At 40.1% G+C, this 18,635-nt stretch overlaps 1 long non-coding RNA gene across 2 annotated transcripts; it reads right to left on the reverse strand.

Moving 5' to 3' along the window:
* Positions 1–15,740: 15,740 nt before the first annotated feature.
* On the reverse strand, positions 15,741–17,515 carry LOC104112428 (uncharacterized). 2 transcript variants are annotated; one of them, XR_001972479.3, is made up of 3 exons: positions 17,327–17,515; positions 16,639–16,684; positions 15,741–16,006 (listed from the first exon to the last, which is right to left on the reverse strand). It is a non-coding gene; the product is annotated as an uncharacterized lncRNA (long non-coding RNA). The 2 variants fall into 2 exon arrangements; XR_004511182.2 differs by having other exon boundaries at positions 15,741–16,021.
* Between the last annotated feature and the right edge of the window lie 1,120 nt (positions 17,516–18,635).

Raw genomic sequence — 18,635 nt, forward strand, 5'->3', positions numbered from 1 at the left:
TCTAGGTTTCTTTTATGTCTTTTATACACTGCTTTTCATGCCTTACATATTCGGTACTTTATTCGTTCTGACGTCCTTTTTGCCTGGGGACGCTGCGTTTCATGCCTGCAGGTCCGGATAGATAGGTTGACAGTCCACCTAGTAGGGTATCAGCTCAGCTGACGGTGCCGGTGCACTCTACTTGCTCCGAAGTTGCTTATTTGGTAAGTATCCTTATACATATATTTATTGGTATGACGGGGCTCTGTCCCGATCTTTCTGATGTCTATGTAGTGTTAGAGGCTTGTAGATAGATGTCATATATATGGATGATTGTGTGGCCTTGTCGGCCTATGTTTTGAGTGTAAAAATGATCATTTCAGTCTTATAGGCCCGTATGTCACATGTATAAGTTTGCATATCATGTTGGGTCGTCCTATGTCCAGTATTATTTTATGTTTTATTCTGGTTATCTCATGACGGCCTTTCCGGCTCATATACTCATGATAGTATGATAAGAAAGATACGTTATATTGGTACTCGGTTAAGTAAGGTACCGGGGGCCCATCACGGTCATGCGGTTTGGGTCGTGACAACATGTGTCATGCTACCATTCGATCATTTAATATAAACCAATTTTACCCTACACATCTTCCAAGCAAGGAGGATATTCAAAAAAAATTCAAACAAAGATTCCATCTGTCACAAAATTTTGACAACACTCGAATTTGTGAGAGTCAATAATTTTTCACAAATCCGTGACAATAATGACTTTATGACGAATGTGTGCAGACATATTCTTCCCGTTACAAATGTTATCTTTTACTTGTCGTATATAGAGCTCAGAGCGAGTCCAGAGTCAAAAGGGTGCAAATGGAGATGGTTCGAGCAATAGATAGAGAAGCCAAGTGCGTTTCTTGCACAGAACTAAAGTTAGTCATGTTCATGAGTCGTCAACTATGAGTCTTAGTCTTGAGAATTTTAAACAGATTACCTGATTTATCAATTTTCTAAGCGAATCAAAGATCTCTTCCTCCATAAGAATGTCTACTGTTATTTTGAACAAATCAAGTTCATCTACAATTTTATACATGACGCAATTATTTCAGTATGTATGGGATTAGTTATATGATGCCTATAATACAAATGCAATTAACATTGAGATATGAATCTTTTAAGTAAAAAATGATGTGAAATGTCCGAATCTTGATGAATCGTATTGATTTAAACAAAAAAAGGAAACCAAAAAGAAAAGAGAAAAAAGGACAACCCTAAATCAATAAGCCATGTGTATACGGTCGAAATAGGTTTCGGCCTTAGCACGTCCGATCGAGTTCAAACGATGATTTATCAAAGTGAGATCCCGAAGATGGAGCAAACTATCCTCGAACCTGGGGAGGCCGATCCGTGTCAAGTTCGATATCATTACCAAGCTCGAATCAAAATCTACCATGCTGACAATCCAGAGATCAATCGACATTGATCTCGAATCAATTTAAGGGCTCGAGCCAGGATCGGGCTCGAACCAAGATCATGAGTTCGAGCCGAAATCAAGCTCAAACCAAAATCGAGGGTTCTAAGCAAGATCGAGCTCACAGACAAAAGCCGTTGTAATCCCACTAGAGAGAATCTTGGCAGAAATTATGGAAAAGCTGACTTATAATGGGTCTCCCACTGAATGTTTATTTTATTATGCTTAGAGCCAAATTCCTCCACTATAAAAGGGCTTGGTTACTATTTCTGTAGGACAAGTTTTTTTAAGGCTTACAATGTAATAAAAGGGTTATATTCTTCTACAAAAAAGAACCGTTCTTTCAGATTTCTTAGATTGATTCTATTTATTGAATCCTGAGATTCATTGTTCCTGATAACCTTATCTATTTTAGCATTCTCCCCAATCTATATTTACACTTTTTATTTATCCTTATATTTTGTGTTAAGTTACGCTACATATCTTCGGAACTACGTATAAATTCAACTCTATCCATTTTTCGGGTAAACAGTTTGGCGCCCACCGTGGGGCCGAGGATAGCAGTGGTTATTTGATACAAATCTGAAAAAATACGCCATTGTGCTTTGCACTTATTTCCGAAAACTTCTTGAATTTCGGATCAGCTACGAATAACCACCAATCAAATGGCTTCACCGATCGATTACGAAGCCGGCCTTCAAGATGAAACCAACATCTTGGCACCCAGGGCCGGAAGGCCAATTAACGATAGCTTGGCACCCGAGGCTCAAATCGAAGTACCCGAAATTCGAGCCGGAATACCATTGGATGTCAATTCACAAATAGCTTTGGAGGCGAACCAGCGTTCCGAACCGGAAAGAAGCATCCAGGGTAGTACTCGATCCGTAGCCCGAGACACCCAAAACGCGGGAGAAATCGGGGTCAGCTTACGTATGATCTTCGAGATGCTACAAGCCCAACAAGTAGCGATAGCTCAGCTACAAAGCCAACTCGCGCACAAAGCAGGCCGGATTCCAATCCACTTCGAGAAGTCACCCCCAGAACAAAGCCCGCCATAGTGAAATCTAACGAGCAAGAATCGGGGACTACTCCCGAAATTACTAAATTGCTCGAGGAACTCACAAAATGAGTCGAAGCCAACAATAAAAGGGTGGAAATGTACAATGCCAGGGTCGATCAAATCTCGGGGGCTCCACCAATGATAAAGGGGCTTGATTCGAAAAAATTCATACAAAAGCCTTTTCCGTCGAGTGCGGCACCGAAGCCAATCCCCAAAAATTCCGTATGCCCGAAATTCCCAAATATAACGGTACGACCGATCCTAACGAACATGTCACCTCTTACACATGTGCTATAAAAGGCAACGATTTGGAGGACGATGAGATCGAATCCGTGTTGTTGAAAAAGTTCGGGGAGACCCTCTCGAAGGGAGCGATGATCTGGTACCATAATTTACCGCCGAATTCCATCGATTCTTTTGCCATGTTAGCAGATTCGTTCGTAAAAGCACATGCTGGTGCCATAAAGGTTGCAACAAGGAAATCAGACCTCTTCAAAGTAAAGCAAAGGCAGGATGAAATGCTGAGGGATTTCGTATCCCGATTTCAAATGGAACGCATGGAATTACCCCCAGTCGCGGACGATTGGGCCGTACAAGCTTTCACCCAAGGGTTGAACGAGCAAAGTTCGACAACATCACATCGGCTAAAACAAAATTTGATCGAGTATCCAGCGATAACTTGGGCAGACATACACAACCGATATCAATCGAAAATTAGGGTCGAGGATGATCAGTTAGGAGCTCCGTACGGACCCGTTCATCAGAACAGGACAGTTACTAAAAACCAAAAGGAGATCGACAGAGAACGCAGGTCAAATAGAGACCGATATCGACCATACGTCGCGGATCGGGTGAACAACAGTTCAGCACGCAATGCAACTCGTAACAATCGAAGGATTGATCGAGGACAAAGTTCTCGGGGGCTTATGAGTAAGAGCGGCTTCGATAAATATGCTGATCCTATAGAAGTACCTCGATTATCGGAATATAACTTCAGCGTTGGTGCATCCGCTCTCGTGTCAGCCATCGGACGAATCAAAAATACTAAATGGCCTCGACCCATGCAGACCGATCCTGCCCGAAGAAATCCCAATCAAACGTGCGAATATCATGGTACCCATGGCCACAGAACAGAAGATTGTAAGCAACTAAGGGAGGAAATAGCTCGCTTGTTTAACAAAGGGCACCTTCGGGAATTTCTAAGTGATAGGGCGAAGAACCATTTTAAAAGCAGGGATTTCAGCAAGCAAAACAAGCAAGAAGAACCGCAGCACATCATCCACATGATCATCGGAGGCATCGATACCCCCTCAGGTACCAGTACTTAAATGCACTAAAACATCGACGGTGAGGGAAAAACGATCTCGGACTCAAGATTACGCACCCATGGGGACTTTGTCCTTTGACAATGAAGATACAGAGGGGGTCATCCAACCTCATAACGATGCATTGATAATATCCGTACTCATGAATAAAACTAAAATTAAGCGTGTGTTAATCGATCCAGGTAGCTCGGCCAACATCATCCGATTGAAGGTAGTAGAGCAGCTCGGCCTACAGGATCAGATCGTACCCGCAACTCTGGTCCTGAACGGGTTCAACATGGCATGTGAAACTACCAAGGGTGAGATAATCCTACCAATAAACGTGGCCGGGACCATCCAGGAAACAAAGTTTCACGTGATCGAAGGCGATATGAGATATAACGCCCTTTTCGGAAGGCCATGGATCCACAACATGAGAGCTGTGCCTTCGACCCTACTCCAGGCCCTCAAATTCCCGACATCGGGAGGTGTCAAAACGGTGTACGGAGAACAACCAGCCGCAAAGGAAATGTTCGCCGTCGACGAAGCTAAACCAATATCCTCACTTTCGCCGGTAAAAGGATCGGGCCCGGAAGGAGAACGGGTCACCAAATAGCAATCACAGACATCGTCTTCGACCCAGCCAGACAACCAGAAAATCAAAGAGGATGATGACCAAAGGGTCCCTCGATCTTTCATGATGCCCGATGACTCCGACGCCACCAAATCAACAATCGAGGAGCTAGAGCAAGTCATATTGATCGAGCACTGGCCCGAGCGAAAGGTATACTTGGGAACGGGGTTGAGCCCCGAACTCAGGAAGAAACTCATTCAATTTCTTATCGATAACATCGATTGTTTTGCATGGTCCCATTTAGATATAATAGGGATCCCGCCGGACATAATGACGCATCGGCTAAGTTTGGACCCCAGGTTCAGACCGGTGAAGTAAAAGAGAAGACCCCAGTCAGAGAGAAAGCACACATTCATAAAGGACGAGGTAACCAAGCTTCTCAAAATAGGGTCCATTCGGGAGGTAAAATATCCCGAATGGCTAGCCAACGTAGTTGTAGTCCCTAAAAAAGGGAACAAACTTAGAATGTGTGTGGACTATAAGGATTTTAACAAAGCATGCCCTAAAGATTCCTTTCCGCTGCCTAACATCGATCGCATGATTGATGCCACGGCCGGCCACGAGACCCTCACTTTTCTCGATGCCTATTTCGGGTATAATCAAATCCAGATGAACCCGGAGGACCAGGAAAAGACTTCGTTTGTCACCAAATATGAAACATATTGTTATAATGTGATGCCCTTCGGGCTAAAAAACGCAGGGGCTACTTACCAACGCCTAGTAAATAAAATATTCGAAGAACAAAGAGGAAAATTAATAGAAGTTTATATTGATGACATGTTAGTTAAATCCCTGCGCGCAGAGGACCATTTGACCCATTTGCAGGAAACAATCGAGATTTTAAGGAAATACAACATGAAGCTCAACCCCGAGAAATGTGCTTTTGGGGTCAGTTCGGGCAAGTTCCTCGACTTCATGGTATCACATCGGGGAATAGAGATTAACCCCGAAAAAATCAAGGCCATTGAAGACATCATCGTTGTGGACAGCATGAAGGTCGTACAAAGGCTAACAGGTCGGATTGCAGCCTTAAGCCGGTTCATCTCAAGATCATTTGACCGAAGTCACAAATTTTTCTCTCTACTCAAAAAGAAGAGCGATTTTTCTTGGACCCCGGAGTGCCAACAAGCATTAGAGGAACTAAAGCGATATCTATCAAGCCGACCACTACTTCACACTCCAAAAACAGACGAAAAACTTTTTTTGTACTTGGCGGTATCGGGAGTCGTCGTAAGCGGTGTCCTAGTTCGGGAAGAGCAAGGTACGCAATTCCCCGTTTATTATACGAGTCGAACCTTAGGAGAAGCGGAAACTAGATATCCGCTCTTAGAAAAATTGGCGCTTGCACTGATAAGCACCTCAAGAAAGTTAAGGCCGTACTTTCAATGTCATCCCATATGTGTGTTAACCACTTACCCGCTTCGTAATATTTTGCACAAACCCGAGTTATCAGGCCGACTGGCCAAATGGGCCATCGAACTCAGCGGGTACGATATCGAATATCAACCCCGCACGGCCATCAAGTCTCAAATTTTAGCAGACTTCGTGGCCGATTTCACGCCAACACTCGTACCCGAAGTCGAAAAAGAATTGTTGAAATCAGGTACATCATCGGGGGTATGGATCCTTTTTACGGACAGGGCTTCGAACGTAAAAGGGTCCGGGCTGGGCATAGTTTTGAAACCACCCACGGGTAGCACTATTAGGCAATCTATTAAAACTGTCAAGTTGACTAACAACGAGGCCGAGTATGAAGACATGATTGCAGGTCTCGAGCTAGCTAGAAACTTGGGAGCAGAAGTTATTGAAGCCAATAGCGACTCCTTGCTGGTGGTGAGTCAAGTAAACAAAACCTTCAAAGTTCGAGAAGGTAGGATGCAAAGGTATTTAGATAAACTGCTTGTCACTTTGCACCATTTCAAACAAAGGACTTTACGGCATGTACCACGAGAACAGAATAATGAGGCCGATGCGCTTGCGAATTTGGGGTCGTCGGTCGAGATAGATGATTCGGGGAATGTTGTTCAACTTTCGAGATTGGTAATCGAAGAAGGTCACGCCGAAATAAATTCTACAAACTTAACCTGGGATTGGAGAAACAAGTATATTGAATACTTGGAGAGCGGAAAACTCCCATCAGACCCTAAGGATTCCAGAACCCTACGGACTAAAGCTGCTCGATTCACATTAGCTCCGGACAGAACACTGTACCGAAGAATGTTCGATGGACCCTTGGCAGTGTGCTTGGGTCCGGGAGATAACGATTATATCCTACGGGAAGTGCACGAGGGTACTTGCGGGAATCACTCTGGAGCTGATACGTTAGTTCGAAAAATAATCAGAGCAGGGTATTATTGGGTCGATATGGGCAAAGATGCAAAGGAATTTGTTCGTAAATGTGACAAATGTCAAAGGTTCGCACCGATGATCCACCAACCCGGAGAACAACTCCACTCGGTCCTATCCCCATGGCCATTCATGAAATGGGGAATGGATATCGTCGGCCCTCTGCCATCGACCCCAGGTAAAGCCAAATTCATTTTATTTATGACTGACTATTTTTCTAAATGGGTTGAAGCGCAGGCGTTCGAGAAAATAAGAGAGAAAGAAGTTATAGACTTTATCTGGGATCATATCATATGCCGATTCGTGATTCCTGCCAAAATAGTATGCGACAATGGAAAATAATTCGTTGGCAGCAAAGTAACAAGATTCCTCGAAGACCACAAGATAAGAAGGATACTATCGACGCCATACCACCCCAGTGAGAATGGGCAGGCCGAATCAACAAAAAAAACTGTCATTCAAAACTTAAAGAAGAGGTTGAACGACACTAAAAGGAGATGGAGAGAAATCCTGCCCGAAGTCCTTTGGGCATATCGGACAACGTCAAAATCTAGTACGGGGGCAACCACATTCTCCTTAGTATATGGGTCCGAAGCATTGATACCAGTCGAAGTGGGTGAACCCAGTGCCAGATTTCGATTCGCGATGGAAGAATCAAATAACGAGGCTATGAATACAAGCCTTGAACTATCGGACGAAAGGTGAGAAGCTGGTCTCGTCCAATTGGCCGCCCAAAACCAGCGAATCGAAAGATATTATAATCGAAAAACCAAGCTCCGCCATTTCAAGCCTGGGGACTTAGTGTTGAGAAAAATTACCATCAGTACCCGAAATCCGAACGAAGGGAAACTAGGACCGAATTGGGAAGGACCATATCAGGTGCTCGAGAACATCGGAAAGGGATCGTACAGGCTCGACATTATAAACGGCAAACAGCTATCAAGCAGCTAGAATGTATCACATCTAAAACGGTACTACTGCTAAGGTACAACCTTTCCCTATCCGTTTATATCTCAAAACTGACCCCTGCAGAAGTCCGAACAAGGGCTAAGACGGGTCTCTCGCTAGGAAGCACGCGTTGCACTCTTTTTCCCTTAGACCGGTTCTATCTCAAATGGGTTTTTCGGCAAGGTTTTTAATGAGGCAACCATTGATCATGCAGCATTTACAACAATATCCGAGGTCTCGCAAGAAAGTTATTTCACAACAACAGGGCTCCAATAGGAAAAATTGTAAGAGCCAAATGGTCGAAGCGAACCATGCTCATATAGATTGGCCCGAACCCAGGCATGTAACAACGTGCGAAGAAAGTTCTTTTCTTTATCGGCGTCTTATATCCAAGGAAAATTCCTCTATTTTGAGATTTATTATGCAATAAGAATTAAGATAAACTCGACGACTAAGCCTACGGGCTATTTTTATTTCGAGTTCGAGCAAATACTCACTCGACCATGCCTACAGACTATATTACTTCGAGTTTGAATCATTTACTCGACTAAGCCTACGGGCTATTTTTATTTTGAGTTCGAGCAAACACTCACTCGACCATAAGCCTACAGGCTACATTACTTCTAGTTCGAATCATTCACTTGTCTAAGCCTACGGGCTATTTTTATCTCGAGTTTGAGCAAACACTCACGCGACCATTAAGCCTAAGGGCTACATTACTTCGAGTTCGAACCATTCACTCGACTAAGCCTACGGGCTATCTTTATTTCGAGTTCGAGCAAACACTCACTCGACCATTAAGCCTACGGGCTAAATTATGTCGAGTTCGAATCATTCACTCGACTAAGCCTACGGGCTATTTTTATTTCGAGTTCGAGCAAACACTCACTCGACCATTAAGCCTACAGGCTACATTACTTCGAGTTCGAGCTAACACTCACTCGACCATTGCGCCTACGGGCTATATTTCTTCAAGATCGAATCCTTGACAACTAATAAGCCTAAAGGGCTACATTGCCCCAAGTTTTGAGTAAGCGCTCGCTCGGTTACAGAAGCTACAAAGTCCAAACTTGATTAAATTGTTTAAATCATTGTGAAAACATTCATAAGGCGTGAATAAAGTCCTCGCCAGACGGGAAACGAAAACAAAAGCAAGTCGCTAAAAAGGGAGATATGTCTATATACAAATTTATCTGCATGGGAGATTACAACGTAAAAACTAAGAACTAAACTTCTCGACCAGGAGCGATCTCTTCTTTATCAGGCTCCCCCCCCCCATTTTCGGATCCGCTCTTGCTCTCATCGTCATCGTCATCACCATCTGAAACCAGAGCTTCAGCATCGGTTTCGAGTTCTTTGGCCTTTTTTATCTCTTTAGCGAGATCGAAGCCACGGGCATGGATCTCCTCGAGAGTTTCCCTTCTGGATCGGCACTTAGAAAATTCGACGACCCAATGCGCTTGAATATCGGCAGACTCGGCTGCCTCTCTTGCATGGACTTGGGCAGCTTCAGCATTGACCCAATAGACGGCCACGAGCGCATCCGCATCGGCCTTTGCCTTTTCGACATCGGATTCGGCCTTGGCAAGTACAGAGGCCAACCGAGCCTCAAGCTCCTCAATTCTCCTTGCTTGAACCAGGCCTTTTTCCTTCATCTTCTGAAGTTGGGTTTCGGATGATGATAACTGGGCTCGAGCAGTCTCTTTTTCGGCAGCAAAGAGGTCCATACCTTCTTTCTACCGCAAAGACTCCGTTCTTATCATATCGACCTCCTCACAAAGTTTCCCGATCATCTCGATTTTTTGCTGCAGCTGTGAGACCGAAATGTTAGCTATCATTCCGGTATCAAGTCCATAGGCTTTCAAAAGCATCATTACCTGCTCAAACAAATCGGTCTGATCTCGATAAGCCTTAGCCAGTTGAGCACGGAGGTCTTTTATTTCCTCTTCTCTCTACCCTAAGGAAAGTCCAAGGGAGCTCCTCTCGTCAGTAGCCCGTTGTAGGTCGGCCGCGTATCGATGCAGCTCATTCTGGGACCGAGAACATTGTTCTCGATGAACTGCTGCTGCCTACAAAGAAACAAGAAGCGAAGTTAACGAAAAACTAACATGAAGATAGTACCGACAAAATAGTTTTAAAAGCTCACCTGATTCAAATCCTGCCGCACTCCGTGAAAAAGATCCGATTCATCACTAGCACCGGCAACATCCTCAATGCCGGTAAACAGGTCACGAAAGGGATCTTCTTCATCGTGAGGCCTGTCTAGATCGAGGGCTCCCAGAGCTTGAGCTTTCCGAATCACCCCTGTAGAAAAACGGGAAAGGTAGGCGAATCCTCGACTGTTACTGCCCCAAATGGCTCGCCTGGAGCGTTCCCCTCGGTTCGAAGGGGTTCGAGGGGCTCTTCGATCATATCCCCTGCCGGTTGACTCCGATGAGATGGTCTTCGATATCCGATAGTTCGGGGACTCTACCCGAATCTTTCTCTAGTATATCTTCAATTCGAGGCGGAGCCTCATAGAGCATCATCGATCCAGCCGGCGATGAGGCATCGGTGGTTCTCTTCGTTCGGACCGCCAGAGCGCACTCATCGTTCTCTTCTTCTTCTTCTTCTTCATCTTCATCCCTTAGACGCAGAACGGATTCCACGGTCAAAGGAATGACATTCTTCTTCGGCTTACGAGACGTCCTCTTCTTCGGTTTTGGATATTCGGGAACCGAGGCTCTCTTCCTTTTATTTTCCTTCACCGACTTTGGGACAGAGGCCGAAATTCCCTCTTCATTGGGCAAGGGCCTCAAAATCGCGTCTTTACCCAAACCTGCATATGGGAAACCTTAATAAAATATTTTGAAAAATTGCCTCGTTCGGATCATCAAAGAGTCCGAGAAATGGGCTTACCGTAATTTTTGGCCTCCCACCGACCCTTTGACAAACCACGCCATGAGCGCTCGGCGTATGTGGAGGTCGAAACAAGGGCTCGTACCCAGTTCTTGAGATCGGGGATTGCTCCGGGCATCCAGGGAACCGCTACATCAAGAAGAAGGGGAAGTGTCGATGAGAGAATAAATGAAAGAAGAAAATAGAAGTAACACCAAGATCACACTTACGTTTCATGTTCTACTCCTCGGGAAAGGGCATCTTTTCAGTCGGGATCAGGTCCGAAGTCCTTACTCGAATGAACCTGCCCATCCAACCCAGGTCCCTGTCCTCGTCAATACTCGAGAACAGAGCCTTGGTAGCCCGACGCAGGAGTTTTATTAACCCCCCTCGAAAAAGTCGAGGATGGTACAATCGGATAAGATGATCGAGGGTGAACGGCATCCCCTCGATCTTGCTCACAAAATATCGGATCAGGATAACGATCCGCCACAAAGAAGGATGGACCTGGCCTAGGGTTACTTGGTATTGTCGACAGAAGTCAATAATAACAGAATCAAAGGGACCCAAAGTGAAAGGGTAAGTATACACATTCAAAAACCCTTTCACGTAAGAAGTGATATCTTCGTCGGGCGTAGGAATTATTATTTCTTTCTCACCCCAATTGCAATCTTTCTTTAGCTGTTCGAGGTGCTTTTCGGTTATCGAACACATGTACCTCGATACAGGCTCACACCGGCCAGGGACCGATGAACCTTTATCGACCTTAAAATCTGAAGTAAGGACACACGCTCCGGGAACACACTCCTCAGGTCGTGGTTCTGCCGATGTCTCATCGGCGGCACACTCTGAAGATGAAGCTTTCTCTTTCTGAGGAATAGTTTGCGATGTTTTCGCCATTTTAGAATTCAAAGGTGGGGAGTAGAAGAAAGGGACAAAGATCTGGTAGAATTGAAGAGGAATTTTGCAGAAAGAAATCACAAATTTACTGGTAAGATGGAGAGTACGAAGAAGAACTTGAGAAATTTGGAAGATAGAAGATATAAAAATGGTAAAAGATAAAATAAAGGGTTATTTATAGGTCCAAGCGATGGCGGTCCAATATCAACAGTGGCCGACCACCACCTGACATGCGTTAAATGCCTTGAAAGACTAAACCGACGGGACAACTACCAGATGCATCATGGTCGAACCCGATGGAAACAACAGGATATAATCCGATCGAGCCGTTAAAAAATCATATCGTTTCTCGCCACATTCTTTCTGAGAAACAAGGGGACTATCTGTATACGGTCGAAATAGGTTTCGGCCTTAGCACGTCCGATCGAGTTCAAACGATGATTTATCAAAGTGAGATCCCGAAGGTGGAGCAAACTATCCTCGAACCTAGGGAGGCCGATCCGTGTCAAGTTCGATATCATTACCAAGCTCGAATCAAAATCTACCATGCTGACAATCCAGAGACCAACCGACATTGACCTCGAATCAATTCGAGGGCTCGAGCCAGGATCAGGCTCGAACCAAGATCATGAGTTCGAGCCGAAATCAAGCTCAAACCAAAATCGAGGGTTCTAAGCAAGATCGAGCTCACAGACAAAAGCCGTTGCAATCCCACTAGCGAGAATCTTGGCAAAAACTATGGAAAAGCTGACTTATAATGGATCTCCCACTGAATGTTTATTTTATTATGCTTAGAGCCAAATCCCTCCACTATAAAAGGGCTTGGTTACTATTTCTGTAGGACAAGTTTTTTCAAGGCTTACATTGTAATAAAAGGGCTATATTCTTCTACAGAAAAGAACTGTTCTTTCAGATTTCTCAGATTGATTCTATTTATTGAATCCTGAGATTCATTGTTCCTGATAACCTTATCTATTTTAGCATTCTCCCCAATCTATATTTACACTTTTTATTTATCCTTGCATTTTGTGTTAAGTTACGCCACATATTCTCGGAACTATTTATAAATTTAATTCTATCCATTTTTCGGGTAAACACAATAAATTTCCCTCAGACAACGGAAACATTAATTTACTACTCCAAAGTCTGGATTTACAAAACGCACTGTCGACAAAAAAAAAAAAAAAGAATCTAACCTCTATCAGGTAGAGAAAATGATAAAATAAAAAAATAAAAAAAAGAAGTTGACAGAATCAAGTAGCAAGAAAGGGAGTTGATCAATCTTTTTTCCTTTACCCCGAAGAAAACCAATACACATTGATCGAATCAATTAATCAAAGAAGGCCAAACAATCCAAAAATACCAAGCAATATAAGCCAAACAATGTGAAGCAAAAGAAGAACTTGGCCTGAAACCGGTGCAGACCCTCCATTTCCCACCTCACAAAAACCTAGTTTCACCACACGCACGCCCGCACAACCTGCATCGGCACAACCACACCAGTAGGTTTTACCGTCGACCCCGCAAACGGGGTCAGGACGAAAGCACTTAACGGGGCAAGAATAATTATCTGTTACCAACCGGGGCGTCAAGGGGCAGATTTCTTGGTTGTCTTGTTCAGAAGGCAATCTCAAGGGATTAACATCGTCTCCACGAACGGCCACGGGGAAAGAGATAAAGGAATATAACAGGGAAAAGAGGAGCAGATGAAACGGGGAAGAAAGAACGAAAGCTCTCGCCTTATTCCCCATTTCACTTGCTCCCAAGATTATTATTCAAATGAAGCACAGAATCCCTCTACCACGAAATTAAGGGGGGATTTCCGGTGTCCAAAGGTAAATGGGCTATTTGTACTAGTTTTTTTTTTCTTTTCAAGTTTCTTTTTATGCATTGTCTATTTCAAGGCAGATATCTTTGTTACAGCGCAAGGAACACGGCTTTCACTATTTTCCGTCCGTTTGTTTTTATTTTGGGACATTCAAATTATTTGATTAGTGATATCGTTTTATTTAATTTTTTAATAATTCCATTTATTAAATTAATTCAACTTTCATTTACAATGTAACTTCTATTTATTCGATTAATTTCTCATAATATATAAATAAACTAATTACAATTGCACGTTTTGACCAAGAAAATAATGCTATAGGTTTATCGAGCAAGACAACATTGGCTTACCTAAGGACTGACAATGACCCAGTTAGGGGAAGTAAATAAAGAGAATTAAAAGGGATTATAACAGCGTCTATGAGTAGTTACCAGGAGTAACTTTAACTTCCTGTATCTTTATTTTTTTTTTCTTAAAAATAATTCTCAAGAATATCAAGAACGTCGTCAAAAAGTGAAAAACAAAAACCAGAAACTTCAAAAAGTTTCTGCAACCTATCCTCTAGTCGACATATATTACTGTGAATTGCATTTTGTTTGTAGAACAAAGCCCTGTTTTTCAAGGAAATAACATTATATTAATTTGCGGAAATTTTTTGATGGTGATCTGCTTTGAATAATCCTCTGCGAAAGAAGAGATACAAGTCACTACTAAAAAAACAGGAATTAGCGACAGAGAAATTATGTAGCTAAATAATAAAATCGTCGCTATTTTTAGGTGTAAATTATCTAAAGAATTATGTTATCTACGAGCTATTTAGATAAATTAGCGATGAGTTCGTAGGTTATTTAATTTTTTTGTAGTGAAATTTCTTGTTCAAATTTATGTCCTCTATATTTATATTCGATTATCTGTGAAACTTTTCATGACAGTGATATTATACTGTGATTTTAGATTGCTCCATGAAATTACAGAAAAATATAAGTAATTACTTCATCTTAATATGGGATATACACGTTTTTGAAAAGAAAAAAAAAAAGAGCACTGTAAATTGCTTGCAAGGCATGTACTCATTAAGAGATTTATGCTGTCACATTATCTATAAACTAGTGATATTGATCGTTAAAATTTTATTTATAAGATACTTTATTGATCTTTTTAGTAAATTGGTAAAGGTAGAAGAACAAATTTCATGTATGCATACAAAAATTAATTTCTAAGGTAGATTAAATCATAAATATAAATACTTTTTTTGATTAATTAGCTCTAACGCTCCACACAACATATAACTAATTTCACGTTAACAATGATAACATCTACAATATTAATTTAAAACAAAGAAAATTCTCAAAGGAAAAAAAATATTTTGGTCATCCTACCAAACTCTCCCAGTTGTTTTGTTCCTTTTAGCAATACCAGACCATCTCAACCCTCTAGCTTTATATTTCTAAACTGATTAAACAACAAAAAACTCCAGTATTTGGGAGTTATGAAGATTAAAGTATGAGAGCGTTAGTAGAATATGAAAAGGTGTGAGTTACGAAGGTGAACTCATAAATTAAATATATAAATTAAAAGAAAAAATAACCATACAATATAAGGTAACAAAAAATAATCGTATTAAAACTACAACAATATAAACTTTTCATATAAAATAGGAGTATTAATTAGCAACATATATTAAAAGTGAGAAAATATACTCTGATAAAACTATTAGAGATGGTTATCAACCATGTGATATACTGTATTTTCTTTGAACCAAAAAAAACAAACATATGTCGTACTTTCAATTCCTTGAAAGATGACAAACTGAACCAATATATATGTTTCCTACAAATAAAGACCAAATAACAAAACAATATTTTCAAATGCTCAGCAATTTTTTTCCAACAATCAAAATAATACAGAGAGATCCAGAAAGATGCATTAAAAGAAAATAAATAGCACAATATGGAAATAAACAGAAACAATAATCTCATTGATACAAAAGGTTACCATAAAGGTTTTTGCTTGGCGATCAAATTTTAATCACAAATTTATGAATAAAGCTCTCACTCCCCTATTCAAAAGTACACTTATCCTATATCTTCCTCCACCAGCATACAAGATTTGGGAACAACATATTCATACTCTTAAATAACTATAAGGTTCTCAAGATAAAAAGAATGATGAAAAGATAGAGAAAATGGCAACATAGAAATTATTTTCAGCAAGTAAATTATTAGCTAGGAAATTCCACAGAAGATATTGAAACTCCTGAGCAACTATCCTTGGTTGAAGAGTGAATGTAATAACAGATAATGTCGTCCCAAACAGTGATGATCTTCCAAGGCTGAGCAATCACTTTGTTTTGTTTTAAGAAGTCACTGAGATTCCTGACATCAAGTATTTTGGTATGTCACTTTTTGTCTAGAATAAAGGAAGGCTATATAGAACTCACAAGCAAAACCATACGACTCCTTTTTTTCCGAAAGTAGTCTGTCTCAACCAAACATAATGACAGTAGAAAAAAGTTACAATCCTTCATAGTAATAGCACAAAAACGCGCAACTTGATCTCATCAGATACGATTAGATGCTTTGAAATGAAAGTTAATTTCTTACCTACATGTTCAAGAGTACATAGTTTTGCTACCAGAAGTAGAAATTGCATAGAAGAACTGCCAGACCAAATTCTCCATTGAATGTAGATAAAAGGGCATACATTAGATATGTATCACAAACAAAGTCCTACTTTTTTGCTTGTCCTTTCTCGATTCTTCTTTGTCCTCTACCTTTTTCTGTTTCTGATAAACTCTAAGACTTGTGTTTTTACTCAGACACATAACATAATTTTGGGTTGAGGGTGAAAAGAAGAAAGAATTCATGTTTTCAAACAGGATTCACATGAGGCTAAGCCAAGATATTTTTATTTTGTGGGAAATACGTTTAAATCAAAATGTTCAATGAACTGAGATCACAGTCCATAATGTACCGACCATCATAGAAGATGTAAGGTTTCTTGATTGAAAGGTTCAAATTTGTACGAATTTGAACTGTATCTAGAAGAATTCCTTGTTTTTGTCCATTACAAATATCACAACATTAAAACCAAAAAGATTGAGACTAATCAAAATGGATTTAAGTTTCACTTTACATATATTGTGAGTAAAAATTCAATGCACCTATGTAATATGTATAGTATAACAGTTCTACAGAAGAATTATCTAATTGACCTCAACTATTTCGAGATTGAGACGTAATTAATTGACTGAATAAAAAGAATTCAAAGACTCCAACAAAGGTGGCTTACCATAATGCGGGTGACGTTTGAACAACCAGCATTTTCGATCTTCATACTGCAGCAGAAGTGACAAAGACTAATCCGAAAAAGTAGTTCTAAGAAAAATAAAAAATAAATCGATTTTGGGCCATGAAATTTTTTGTATATGGAATAGAACTAAATAGATTTCAAAGGTCATAAAGTTTTGACAGGAAATTCATATATAAATACCGAACTTTTTGAGATTTTTTCATCTCCTGGCTACCAATTGGTACAACTTTTCCTTTCTAGTTAGAATACTTCATGCACAATTACCAAACATTACGATATTTTTATTTACATCTCCGGCAACAGATCGGTACAAATTTTTATTTTTCTCTACTCCTTTTTCGTCTTTGCTTTTGGTAGAACAAATGGAGGAGTGGAAGGGTCTGGCACTTTAGTCCGTTAGACTGCAGGACTTATTTTCAGAAAAGTCCAACTAAAATAATTGAAACTAAAATCCTCAAAGTGTAAAAAGTTTATTTATGAATATTTCGTCAAAGATTAAAGAGTCACATAAATAATCTTAAAAATAGCCAAAAGAAGCACATTTGATTGCAACAATTAACCTAAATTCAAGAAGGGAAATAGAGTATATTTAATATAATTCACACAAAATACCAGGATAAGATGAAAGAAAACATAAAAATCTCAGAAAGAGAAAAAGGGAATTTACTTATTGAAGTAAGTAAAGAAGAGAAAGAAGCCGCTGAAAGCGTTTCAATGGAAGAGCAAGAGGAGTGAAACAATGTATTGCCGTATTGGAACAAATAAGAGGAAGAGACGCAATTAAAGTGACTTTTCGTTTTTTAGTATTGCACATAAATAGGTAAAATAGGGAAAAGCTCCAAAAATCTGTGATAAAGGAAAAATATGTATACTGATTGACAAGAGGTGCCACATCAGATTTTTTGGGCTCTGCTTTATATATATATAGACTATAGGAACTAAAATGAGTGAGATGAATTTATGAAGTTATACCATTACAATTTATTGGTTTTCCTAAAAACGTTTATTCGAAATATTGGGCTCCGGAAATTACTTACATGATATTTATTGCAAGAACTTTATATTGTTAGAATGTACTCATTAAGAGTTCTTCATTGATATGTTACTCATAAGATACCAACTTAAATTATATGAGATATGAAATTTTGGAGCTATCAATAACTTTACTCTTTTTCTTAAAAAAAACTATTTTTTGACCATTGAAATTTGAAAACTACTTTCTCGGATTATGACATGAATTTGAGATATTTAGACTCCAATCAATAAGATTTTTCTGTTGAAATGAGATATCATTTTTTATTTTATGCTATAACTTTAATTTACTGTTTCTTTTAAGGAAGAAAACTACATCTATAAATTTTCACTTTTTTGGTGAGGGTTTAACCCCACTGCGTAATTCTCTTCCCCATTTTTCATAATAAAAGTTTTTAAAAAAGAAAAATTTGTGAAAACCACATACTTGAAATATGATGTGAGACTTATATTACTAGAATCGAAAAGGGGTCAAATATACTCATGTACTATAAAAAATAATTTAAATTTACTTTTTGTTTCACTATTTGGTTCATTCAGATCCTATCGTTATACTATGGCATCGATAAGCCTCTTAATTTAGACAGAGGAATACGTGGCATCTCATGGAGGAATAACCCACCCTCAATTTTAGAATCCCAATTCTAATTAAAAAAAAACCACCCCTAATAGAGCCATTACTCAACCCAATTCCTTCCAAGAGCACGTTCTTGTTCAACAATGTGTTCTTTGTTGTAAAAAAATGCTAAAATTATATATAAAGCTCTAGAAGAGAAGAAAAAAATAGAGTGAGGAAAAGGTTGATTGTATTTCTTTGTATTTTCGGTTATCTTTCACAATAGAATAGCATACTATTTTATAGGTTATAAAAGAGTCTCCTCAAATTGCAAGAATTGAATGGATTCATTCATTTGGTACATGAATTGCCAAAGAGTTACAAAATG

The sequence above is a fragment of the Nicotiana tomentosiformis genome, chromosome 10, assembly GCF_000390325.3.
Source record: "Nicotiana tomentosiformis chromosome 10, ASM39032v3, whole genome shotgun sequence".
In the NCBI taxonomy this organism is placed as follows: Eukaryota; Viridiplantae; Streptophyta; class Magnoliopsida; order Solanales; family Solanaceae; genus Nicotiana; species Nicotiana tomentosiformis.